Here is a 13,224-nt window from a genome sequence, read left to right on the forward strand (position 1 = left end):
GGTAGGTTGGGGACCATTAGGTATGCATGCAGGAGTAGAAGAAGAGGGAGCATAGTGTTTAACCCTTTTTCTGCCCCAAGAATCTTGATTGCCCTCTTGCATGGATGACAGACTTCACTGTGGGTAAGTATGTGTGAGATATATGTATGATGCATTCCTGTAGCTGTATGTGTGTGTGAAATCCATGGGCATGCAATATATAACCTGTGTGTGTGCATGTGCCCGATGCATATATATATATATATATATATATATATATATATATATATATATATATATAGACCATTTATTTGTGTATAGGATATTATTTATTAGAGTTGTATAGAATGGTATTTATATACATAAATCCTAGTTCAGCTCTCGATCGAACATGTTAGAAGGAGTCTCCTGTACATGTGCCCCTATGGGGAATGGTAACCTTCTATTTAATGTTTCTGTTATTTTCTTCTAAAACAGAAAAAGTGCTAGTGTGAACTTAGTTTCCATCATATTTTTCCATTATTTAAAGTAAAGAAACAGTGCTGTACCCCATTTTTTCTGCTATAAGTAACAGATGATAAAAGGAAGCAGCATACATGTAACACAGGGGGGAAACTATACCGTTTCCATTGTTCTCTTTTATAACTTAATAACAAAATGGAAACTATTAACCGTGTTTGAGGATCTGTAGCTACTGGCAGCAAAAATATGTATTGTTATGTTCTGAAGCATCTAAGGTGTGTTTTATGAGGTTCTGCTGCAGCTGATTTGTATTTTGTGATGTTATGAAGCAGCTGAGGTGTGTATTAAGAAGTTCTGCAGCAACTAAACTGTGTATTATGAGGAAATTCATCAGCTGAGGTGTATATAAGGAGATTCTGCAGCAGCTGAGGTGGTTATAATGGGTTTCTGGAGCCAGTGGCGTAACTAGGAGAGACAGGGCCCCCTAGCAGACTACTGCATGGGGCCCGCCTTCCCACTTAAAAAATATACATATTAGTATACTCACACATGTGAGTTACAATCACATATAAATACACTCATGTGCACACACAGCATATACACACATACAGTGCCATATGCAATATATTCACATACAGTGTATACAGACACCATATACACAACACAGATACTGCATATATACATCACAGTATATTTTATATACATATTATGCTGGACAATGTGCAGTACAATATAGATATAATGGATCACATCCTCCATTCTTTATTGTGTCAGGTCAGATGACGGGGCCCCCTGACATTGCGGGCCCCATAGCTGCTGCTATGGCTGCTACCGCTGTAGTTACGCCCCTGTCTGGAGCATATGGGGAGTGTATTATTAGGTTCTGCAGTAGCTCTCAAAATAACTCTGTCGAGGGTTTGGCACAGGTTTGTGGTTGAAAATGGGAAACCAATGTGTCTGGGGAAGTCATAATTACTCCTACAACTTTCTGGACATTAAACAAACTATAGCTGTGGTCTAAAATAAAGCTGGCCTTGACTTCTCTGAGGTTAAGAAACAACTAAATTAGTATTTAGAATAATAGACATGATAAATTCCTGACAAGTTACTAATGACAGTTAGAATTACCAAGTTTAAGTCAATCTTATTTGTCACCAGTCCAAAATCTACATCTGTATATAATGGTAAATAAAATAGGTGCAGCAAAACTGATATTAGTGCTAAATAGTTTTCCAGTTCCGATTTTTCTCATAAATAGCATTACAATTGTCTTCATGTTCTGTGGGGTGTCTCTAATTTCAGTGCGGTGTGTACGAGCAAACTATCCAAAGGAAATGATGCCTTTTAAATGTTGACATTTTAGTCATTCTTTTTCATACAGTATGTTTTGTGCGATTTACACATGTCAGTCGCTTTTGTAGGATTATGACTTTCTTGCGTAAATTTTACTAGTAAGGTAAAGAGGTCCTGAAGACCACTTCTAAAGGGAGGTGAAGTTAAGTTACATAAATCAGTCCCTTATCAGTACATATGTAACGAGTAGAGATGAGCGAACATACTCGTCCGAGCTTGATGCTCGTTCGAGCATTAGCGTACTCGAAACTGCTTGTTGCTCGGACGAATACTTCGCCCGCTCAAACTCATCTTGCAAAGCAGTGTGCTCTCATTGTAGGCTACAAAATAGCCATAGGAGAACCCCAACGGCTTACTTAGGCCTACAATAGCGTTATATTTTCCTTTTTTTTGTTTGCTTGTGGCTGGGCTTGCTGGCACTAGTAGTGCAGCTAGTACCATACTGTGAGGAATTTGCTGGGAGACCTGCGACCGTTGTGTTTAGCTCTTAGTGACACGCATATCCACCTCAAACACCAAAGTGGGACAATTTATTAGGGTTTGATTAGAATTAGGCAGAGTCTGCTGATTTAATATTTTTTTTTTATCTTTATTTCATTTTAAACTCAAACTCATCTTGCAAAGCAGTGTGCTTTCATTGTAGGCTACAAAATAGCTGAACTGAACTGTGTATGGGCAGAAGAAGAGGAGTTGAAGGAGTTGGAGGAGGAGGAAATGGACAGTCAGGCCAGTGAGGGGAGTGAATTCTTGCGCGTTGGGACTCTGGCGCATATGGCAGATTTCATGCTAAGCTGCCTATCCCGTGACCCTCGCGTTCAAAGAATTTATTCCAGCACCGATTACTGGGTATTCACTCTCCTGGACCCACGGTACAAGCAAAATCTTTCCACTCTCATCCCTGGAGAGGAAAGGAGTGTGAGAATGCATGAATACCAGCAGGCCCTGGTGCACAAGCTGAAACAGTATTTCCCTTCTGACAGCGCTAGCGGCAGAGGGCGTACTTCTGCGGGACAAGTAGCGAGGGAGAGTAGGCGACCAGGCAGCTTATCCAGCACTGGCAGGGGTACGCTTCACAAGGCCTTTGCCAGTTTTATGCCACCCCAGCAAGACACTGTCACCTGTCCCCAGTCTCGGCAGATTAGGGCTGATCTTTACAGAAAGATGGTGAGGGAGTACGTAGCTGACCATACCATCGTCCTAAATGATCACACAGCTCCCTACAACTACTGGGTTTCAAAGCTGGACATGTGGCACGAACTGGCGCTGTACGCCTTGGAGGTTCTTGCCTGCCCTACCGCTAGCGTGTTGTCCGAGCGGGTTTTCAGTGCAGCTGGTGGCATCATCACCGATAAGCGTACACGCCTGTCGACTGACAGCGCTGACAGGCTGATGCTTATCAAGATGAATAAAGCCTGGATTTCTCCGAATTTCCATTCTCCACCAGGTGAAAGAAGCTGAACCTGAATAATATATGCACTCCTCCTCCTCATTGTCCTCCTTCTCCTCCTCTTTGTACACTAAAGCAGAGGAAACTGGCTATTTTTTTGCCAGGGCCAACTGGCTCTGGCTATAGTAATCTATGTATTTAATTTTTCTGGAGGGCCAACTACCCTGTCCTCTGTTTTAAACAATTTTTGGGAGTGCCACATACAGGCACTCAATCTATGTAATTTTTCTGGAGGACCAGCTACCTGCTCCTCTGGTTTGAAAACTTTTTTGGACTGCCACATACAGGCACTATCCAAATTAAATTGTCTCCATAGCAGCCTCCACACGTCGTCTTTTTAGCTGCCTTCACACGTTGTCTCCATTGCTACCTCCACACGTCATCACCATAGCTGCCTCCAAAAGTAGTCCATATAGCTGCCTCCATACATGGTCCCCTTATCAAATGAGCTGTGTCAGGCAGAATTTTGGATTGTTTTCATGGCTTCCATGTTAACTTTGTCGCCACCCTGCTGTGTAATCCACAAAATATACTGGCAAACTTTTATCATTTACCAATATTATTTCAGCGCTTCTTGCGCATCTGTTTACATTCCCCTCACCCGCCAGAACCCAAATTTATAAGAACGCTACTACACTTGATCTTATACAAAAGGTTCTTAGAAGTGCTGTTTGGGGAGTAGCCTAGAGACAGGGGCTTGGATTGGCGAAAGCTCGCCTGGCAACGGAGCGCCAGCTCCATCCCAAGATCCAACTAACATAGTTTTAACTGCAGCACCTTTAATCTACTACTAGTTCACTGCCTCCATACATGGTCCCCTTATCAAACGAGCTGTGTCAGGCAGAATTTTCAGGTGTTTCACCAGATACATAGTGGAACGCGGCCCATCTGTCGCCGCCATGCTGGAGACCTGAAGTTGCAATAATAGCAGCGCAATATGGATGCCCCATACTCTCGCTCTTAATCATGGAACCATTTCCGTAAAAACAATTAAAAATAGAACCACTATGCTATTCCATTATTCCTAGGTGAAATATTCAAACGACCCGGCCTGCTTTGAAAATTATAATTTTTTCAAAGTAAACGCTTCTGGCCCCCAGGCCCATTTTGGGTGGGGAGGAGCCGAGAGACAGGGGCTTGGACAGGCAAAAGCTCGCCTGGCAGCGGACCGCCAGCTACATCCCAAGATTAGGCAGCCTCAGAGGCATCCATGCATGCTGCCCCTGCTGTTTCCTGTCCATTTCGCCTCCACGATCCTCCACAGCGTCCACCAATGTCTCCATGTGCAACTTTCAACTGTCTATACCACAGACGCTGGAGCACGAGAGGATATGCAGCACATCATCCCCTTATCAAACGAGCTGTGTCAGGCAGAATTTTCAGGTGTTTCACCAGATACATAGTGGAACTCGGCCCATCTGTCACCATGCTGGAGACCTGAAGTTGCAATCATAGCAGCGCAATATGAATGCCCCATACTGTCGCTCTTAATCATGGAAGTCGTCTCCATGGCTGCCTCCACATGTCGTCCCCTTATCAAAAGAGCTGTGTCAGGCTCATTTTTCGGGTTTCACCAGATACGTTATGGAACTTGGTCACTATGTCGCCACCATGCTGTGTTATCGACTAAATATACCGTCAACCTTTTGTTCACATTTCATTTCAGCGCTTCTTGCTCGCATTTAGGGTATGTCGCCATGAGACTCTCTAGCCTGCTGCCGCTGCCTCTGCGTGCCGTCCCCTATAGTGTCAGGGTCAATTATTGGATGTTTTAGATGCTATCTAGCCTCATTCGGTCACTCTGTCATGGCCATGCTGTTGCCCATAATTTTGGCATAATGGTGCGATTGAGCAGCCTCAGAGGCATCCATGCATGCTGCCCCTGCTGTTTCCTGTCCATTTCCGTGGTGTTTCCATCCTTTTCTGAGGTTCCCAGGTGTTTGCTTCCCTGTGCAAACCCTTGGTCCCCTTGAAAAATGCTCGAGTCTCCCATTGACTTCAATGGGGTTCGTTATTCGAGACGAGCACTCGAGCATCGGGAAAAGTTCGTATCGAATAACGAGTACCCGAGCATTTTAGTGCTTGCTCATCTCTAGTAACGAGGATACAATGATAATATTAGTTTAATTTTACTAGTCTAAACAATGGTGTCTTCATAGACTGTAGCTTTTGCAAGCAGGGCCCTCATTCCTATTGTTTCATATCAATGTTATTAATCTGTAATGTCTTTTTTTATTTGCATATGTTCCTCAGAATCTGTAAAGAGCTACGGAATTTGATGGCGCTTTATAAAGATTATTATTATTCTTCCATGCGGCCTTGATTGATTTGCACCACACCCATATTTCTCCTGCAAACTCTGATCTGGTTCACTTAACTCGCTTCAGTTAACTACTTGTAATTGACAGAATCTCTTCCCACTCTCATTGGCTTCCTGTCTGATGTCAGAGTACTGATCCAAACAGCTTCCAGGCCAGGGCTATGGCTTCTCATATAAGAGTGTGTGCTATATCCTTGTACTTAGCTATTTTGTGCTCAAGAGTCTTATGAATTTTCGTATTTTAGATTCTTTTTTCTGGCTTTTTTTTTACTATCCATTTGCTTGTAAAAGTTGATACATTGTTTTTTTGGTTTTGACCCCATATTTGGTGACTACTCCTCTCTGTTTATATTGTCTTTTCTTTCCCTCTGTGTTTGCACTTTAACACCTTAAGGACAGAGGCCTTTCTCAGTTTAAGGACAGAGCCACATTTTACAACTCTGACATGCATCACATTATGTGGTAATAACTTTTGAATGCTTCAACATATCCAAGGGATTTTGAGATAAGTTACATATTTTATGTTATTATAGTTTTAATATGCAATGTGTTTATTTATGAAACAAATTTAAGGTGACCAAAAATTTGGAAAAATTAGCATTTTTTATGTTTAAATTATTCTTCTTTGCAGACAAACAGTCGAGGCATCCAAATTAATTATTAAACAACATTTTCTATATGTTCCCTTTATGTTGGTTGATTATTTTAAACATCCTTTTATTTTTTTAGGATGTTAGAAGGTTAATAAATTTAATAGTACAATTAGAAATCTTCAGGAACATTTACATATAAAGTTTCAAAGAGATTTGAATAGGCTTATATCCCTGCTTAACCCCCCATTAAATTATGCCAAACAACTTTTGTTTGTCAACCCTTTATGCGCTTTTTAGTAAAACATTGGAAGCAAGCAGCAGGTAACAACAGCCAGAAGGGGTTAACTGGGAAACATAAGGGTTTAACAAGTATGTAGGGAGGTGTTTGTCTAAGGTTATAGTCGCATATAGTGACACATGGCAGAAAAATCGGACTGGGTCCTTTAGGTGAAAATTAGCTGGGTCCTTAAAGGGTTAATTATATCTTTATATTTTTTTGGTTCTCATACTTTTGGTCCTTCTTTATTTCATATATTTATTTGATATACAGAAAACATGTCACAACAAAAACATCATTACATTTCTGTAATGCAGTCTAGAGAAATATGAAAAAAATGCCATTTCATTTATGTTTATATTTTATATTATAACTGCACTTGGCAAGATAAATGCTCTATTGCATTTAATTAAAAAAAAAACTTTATACTGTGATGGTATGCATTTGTATTTTATTTCCTCTGTATAAAAAGGGTAGTAGTAGTAGACTTTCCTAAAAAGAAACTTGTAATTCTCTCTGGTGACATACTATTGTGGCATTTTAGCTACCTTCAATATGAGAAAATTTAAGAAATGCTATCTATGTGTATCTTTAGGCAAAATCAAAGATGCATGAGCTGAACCTTGTGCAGGAATTGAACATTTAATCACAAATTAGTTAGCTAAAATAGGAATTTTGACACCCTCAGTAATAGTTTGCTTTTTAATGCGTACTTATAAAGAATTACAAGTTAAACTTTGAGTTTACCTGCGTTTTCTCATTAAGGTTTAGTTAACTGTAAATCAAAATCATTGACACACAATAAAAGTCATACAACTGGCCTGAGGGACAATCATTCAGATAAGTTAAAATGGCAGCCATGGCAATAAAATGCATTGAGGCACATCTAATGGGGAACAGTTGGTGTTAGGTAAACTAGAAAAGCAAATAATATTTCTCAAATATAATGGTGTTCCAAATGTCATCAAAGCATGCACAAAATTAATAACACACATCAGTGCCTTCTCCATTGAGGAGTAAGTAAAAAGTAAGGAGTAAGAAAGAGACATTATATGTGTTATAAATGCACTAAACAGAGAAAGACACACATACTAGACAGATAAAATTACTGTGATTTTCTTTTATTGTGCTTGTTTTACACTTCATGTATATAATATACTGTTGCCTGATAATAATACTGGTTCCTACCTTCAAACTGAAAGAAAATGGGGGTCATTTACTAAGGGCCCGATTCGCGTTTTCCTGACGTGTTACCCGAATATTTCCGATTTGCGCCGATTTCCCCTGTATTGCCCCGGGATTTTGGCGCCCGCGATCGGATTGCGGCGCATCGGCGCCGGCATGCGCGCAACGGAAATCGGGGGGCGTGGCCGAACAAAAAACAGATGTATTTGGAAAAACCGCCGCATTTAAAAACGGAAAATGTGTTGCTTGGGACGTGCTTACCTTCACTTGGTCCGGTCGGTGAATTTCAGGGCATCCGGATGCTTTTCAGCGCAGCAGCGTCACCTGGTGGATGGCGGAGGAACTGCCTTGATGAATCCCAGCCGGACCCGAATCCAGCGCAGAGAATGCGCCGCTGGATCGCGAACGGACCAGGTAAGTAAATCTGCCCCAATACCTTGAAAAAGTTACACATGATTCCATAAATAGAAAATAATGGGCCCCGAAAGTCCATTTACTCCAATTATCTTGCAGTCACTTGCCACTAAGGTATACTTTATTTTTTTTATCAGAAACAACAATTCCCAAGTCCACAAATTCAACAAAATTTTCTAAACAATAACTTGAACAGCTTGATAGTTGTTTAACATTTAAATTATAATTTATAATTTCTAAATGAGCTCTCCTGCAGAGAACAATTGGCCAGCTAGTGTCAACTATTGAAGGCAGCTATCTTGTAGGACCAAAAATGTGTTCATGCCGTGATTGCCCGATTTTCTATTCACATATATTTTTATCATCTTACTTCAGAACTTTAAACACTTTTCCAAGAAGGCCATATCATACTAGTGTTTTATCCATGAAATGCACCAACTGCTAGTAGACCAATAGAACAGCACCTTAATTTTGCTCTATGCCCTGCTGACATCCACAGAGGTTTTGACACATATACTGTAGCTCCTCGAAAATGGCTGCTTGTTAAAGTCCTTAATGCTCATTGGGCTTTAGGTGTTATCAGACTTATTGCAGCCAATTAATGGCATGTTTGTTTATGGCTAGTTAACAATTCTGTGTTTTTTTCACAAAGGAAAGATGTTTACTGTGATAATTTTTTTTTCTTAAATTGATAATTAATCTTTGAATTCATCTTCCTCTGTTTCATAATTAGTTAAAACTTCCATTGTAAAAAAAAAAAAATTCCTTGTGGATTATCATTCCTGGGTCAAAATTTAACTTGATTAGAAGAATGATTTGGTATTTGATCTGGAACTATATTGTTCCTAAAATACTTAAATTGAAAAGAAGGGGGTCCCATCCATTAGCTTTCTGTTACAGGTACATATTTGCATAGCTCAAACGGTAGAAAAAAAGGCATGAGTCCATTAACTTCAACCTAGGAAGTAAAGGGAAGGGATCGGGTGGATATAAGATATGATGATATAAGAAAATAGAATTCAATATTATAACATGACCATCAAATTTATTTTTCTGTTAGAAAGCATCTAGGCTCTCTGCAGTCTCTTCCATGAGCAGCTTTTAAGGCATAGATTCACAGAGTCCTATCGTCTCCGCAGGTTAACCTTTTTTTTCTCATGACAGAGGAAATGCCCTATTGTCTTTTATTGTAATTTAACCTAAAAAAATTTCGACCATATGTTTTTGTATGCGCCATGTATATATTTATATAAATGAATAATGTCCCCCCATTTCTTCTCAAGACTAAACAATTATAATTCATTTAAATGTTCCTCATAAAAGGCTGTGGAATTATCATTTAAATGTTGCTTGTAAAAAGGCTGTGGAATTACTTCTGGGGTGAATCCTGCAGCCATTATGCTATGGAGTGCATATACTTCTATAATCTTCTGTAAACAATCCTATTTTCGGAAAAGCTTTACATAACATAACAATTTTTACTTTGTTATTTTGATGACATGTAAGACTGTAACATGTTGGGATATTTTTATTAATTACATGTCTTTTGTTTAAAGAATTATCAGACAAAAGACTAAAAATATATAAAAAAAGCTTTTTTCATCAATGTTTTTTTTTAAATTAACAGCAGCAGCATAATATATGACGCAGACTAACAAACACCCTAAATCACCTCCACTAATCAGTAAAGAAATGGAAAGGCACAGAATGAGCCAGAGGCACAGTAGCAATAATACATCTGGCCCATTGTTTTGTTCCAAGGCAGCTTAGTAAAGAATAGTTCAGGTCCTCAACAGGTAGCTGTAGTGGAGTAGTCCTTTTGATAACCCTAAAGAATTACAATGATAGAAACATTTTGAAGATCTGTTTGGTCTACAGCAGGGGTGTACAATCTTTATGGGTATGAGGCCCGCATTAACCCCAGAGCAGACTACAAATACAGGACACAAAACAGATGATAATTATTCTTAAGTCCTACCTAGAGCTGACGAATAATACAGTAGACCTCCAAGGAAGGCCTCTTATTCTGGAAATTTCCAAGAGCAGTCGTATAATAGTGAAGACACCCAGAGCTTATGTATGATAGTAGAGACCCCCCCCCCCAGAGCATACATATAGTAGTGGAGACCCACAGAACAGACGTATAATAGTGGATACCCCAAGAGTAAACCTGAAATACTGGAGAACCCAGAGCGTAGCAGGTGTGTAATGGTGGCCAGAGAAAATGTATAATACCTAACCAGAGCAGACCTATAATACTGGAGAACCCCAGAGCAGACCTATAATACTGGAGAACCCCAGAGCAGACCTATGTTACTGGAGACCTCCAGATCCAACCCTTATACTGGAGACCTCTAGTGCAGACCAATTTTACTGGAGATCCCCTGCGCAAATGTAAAAAAGTGGAGACTCCCCAGTGAAGACATATAATACTGGAGACACCCCAAAACTGACCTATAATACTTTAGACCAAAAGCAAACATATTAAAGTGGGAATCTTCAGAGCAGATGTATAATTGCTGGAAAAGCCCAGAGCAGGCATATAGAAGTGGAGACCCCCAAAGCATATATACACATATAGCACTTCCAGAACATATAATAATAAAATAGACCACCAGATAAGACAAAAGCAAAACAAATCCTCACCTGTTCAGGTGTCACCTGTCTACTGCTCTGCCCCCCAATCTTTACCCTGGCTGTGTGTGTAGTACCCATGACAGTGCAGTGCAGAAGAGGAGCTGAGCTGTGATTACAGAACAGCTAATATATCCTCACCGCTCTTGTTATGTCTGCTCCGCTGCACTTACTGACACTAACAGACAGCGTCAGATGCCAGGAAAGAGCTTTAGATACTGGGAACGGTGGGCATTTGTCTTACATGCTCACCACTGCCCGGCCTCTTGCAGAAATGAGTGCTGCCATTGGTGTTCAGTGGTCTCTTCAGCAACAATGTGTGGGACACAACCCAAGACCATGTGGTGCACAACCCTACATTAGAGTAACCGTAACTATATCCACAAATATAAACCTTAATATTAAGTTGTACCTTAATTGTACCTTTTCTCTCATCACTCAATTTTCTGTATTTATAGTTTGCTGTTTACTGTAGTTTTTCTTTTCTTGTCACATAGTTGTTTTAACAAAGCATTGAATATATTTATGGCATATACCATTGTGCTCCTAAAATAGTGTGCCGTATGTGCTTATTCATCCTTGACTATTCATGTTATTATAGAATAACATCCCAGGTGCTTGTACTAAATCAGTCCTTTAAATAAAAAAAACTGTTTACAACTACAAATAAAAGATTGTGATTTGTCAGAAGTTTAAGTGTTCTTTGTGCTGGAGCCTAATTTTCATGATAGTGAAGCAAAAAAAAGAATCATATTTTACTCCTAAGAAGGGCACGTACATTAAAGATAATGAAGCTGAACTAGATAAAGCATCTTACCTAGCAGATTGTCACAGCATGCATTCTCATTTGAATATCTGCTTGAAGCTTGGTATTTGACACAGATAAAGTAATGCAGAAATATCCAGGTGAGTTTAGCTGTAGGAGACAATTGATCACTTTGCTTAAATAGTGTTTGTAGCATTGCATAGCCCATGGGCATTAAAATGGCTCAGATATATTGATCAAGATATACCAGAGAATTTTACTTAACAAGCACTGAGAGAAGGAGTGAGTATATGAAAATTTTATTAGCCATAGCTAAATTATACGGTCTATTCCATGGAATGCGGTCTATTCCAGTTTTTTATATAATTGGATTTGTACTGGATATGAGTTAACTGGAAAGTGATGCCATACAAATTGATAAATCTTTCACATTTTTAGACTATTGAAACTTTTCACTGTGTAACTGCGACAATTTTTAGACATTATGGGGTTATTTATCATTAGGTGGCTCCCCGGGACAGTTCAATGTCTATTTTTGGAGCTCTGCTGCATAAGATTCATTGAAGTGGCTTTGGCCATCTAATAAATGTTTGTAAAGTCTACTTTCTGTCTTGGATTTTTTTTATCCCATACACATCATCAGGGGATTGGAGTAACTATGATATTTTTTATGGGATTTTTTTTCAAGAGTCCCAAGTCATGAATCTTACTTTGCATGGTGTTGCACAGCATTGTAGTTCTATGTTTACGCCATAGTAATGAAGAGGCAGAAGTAGCCCTATGAAACTTTTTAGAAGTCTTTTTTGAAATATTTTAATTCCAAAATAGTTTAGGAAAACCAATGATAAATAACCGCCTATTAGTATATGTGGGTCATTGGGGCACATGTATCATAAGTCTGTTTTTTTCTGTCTGTTTTTTGAGACTTTTATTGGCTTTCCTGCTGGTCAGATCTATCTTAACAGTTTTTCTTTATTGATACATGTGGTGTTTGGTATGCAAAAACAGAAGTCACAAAAAGTCACAAACAGTTCCACTAATTTTTTTGCCTGGTTGGGGGCAGCCATAGATTAACTAAAATTTGCGACTTTTTATCAACGTTTTAAAAAGTTGTAATTTTCACATCTGGATTAAGGTGATAACTGCAGGAAACTAGAAACTGGCGAAATTTGCAAGGAGACAGTTTTAGGTGCAAAAAAGTTTCAAATGAGCACAAGAATCACGAAAAGTCTCCAAAATGTAAGAAAAAGGTGTGATACATGTACCCCATTATGTTATTTATCAGTATACAAATTAAAAATATAAAACAGAAAAAAATGCATGCTCACCCTATGAAGACCAAGGGTCATTGATAACTGAAAATAATTATTAAAAAATGATAGTAGAATAGAATCCATAAAATGCTTTAATGTACTACACTGTCCAATAAGTATACTATGCAATGGATTAGCGTCCTAACTTAAAATGGACTTAAATTTGGAGAGCATACATGAGCACAAAACTGACTACCAGTTATCCATCTGGGAACCAACAATCGAACTTGCCTTTCTAACCAATTTCTTAAATCTGTTAGAGTCTGCTACACTCACATTATTTCCCCAGCATACAACTGCGTAATATTAAACACTCCCAATTACAGACTGGTAAAAGGACATCAAAATCCTACGGTCCACATAAAACGACCTAAGAGATCCGAGGAAAAAAATCCTCCCAGATGCCTTGTTATATAATTTCTCTGAATTTATATGCCATGACAGCTTGTCATCCAAATATACTCCCATGCTTGTAGCTTTA

The sequence above is a fragment of the Engystomops pustulosus genome, chromosome 2 (assembly GCF_040894005.1).
Source record: "Engystomops pustulosus chromosome 2, aEngPut4.maternal, whole genome shotgun sequence".
Taxonomy (NCBI): Eukaryota; Metazoa; Chordata; class Amphibia; order Anura; family Leptodactylidae; genus Engystomops; species Engystomops pustulosus.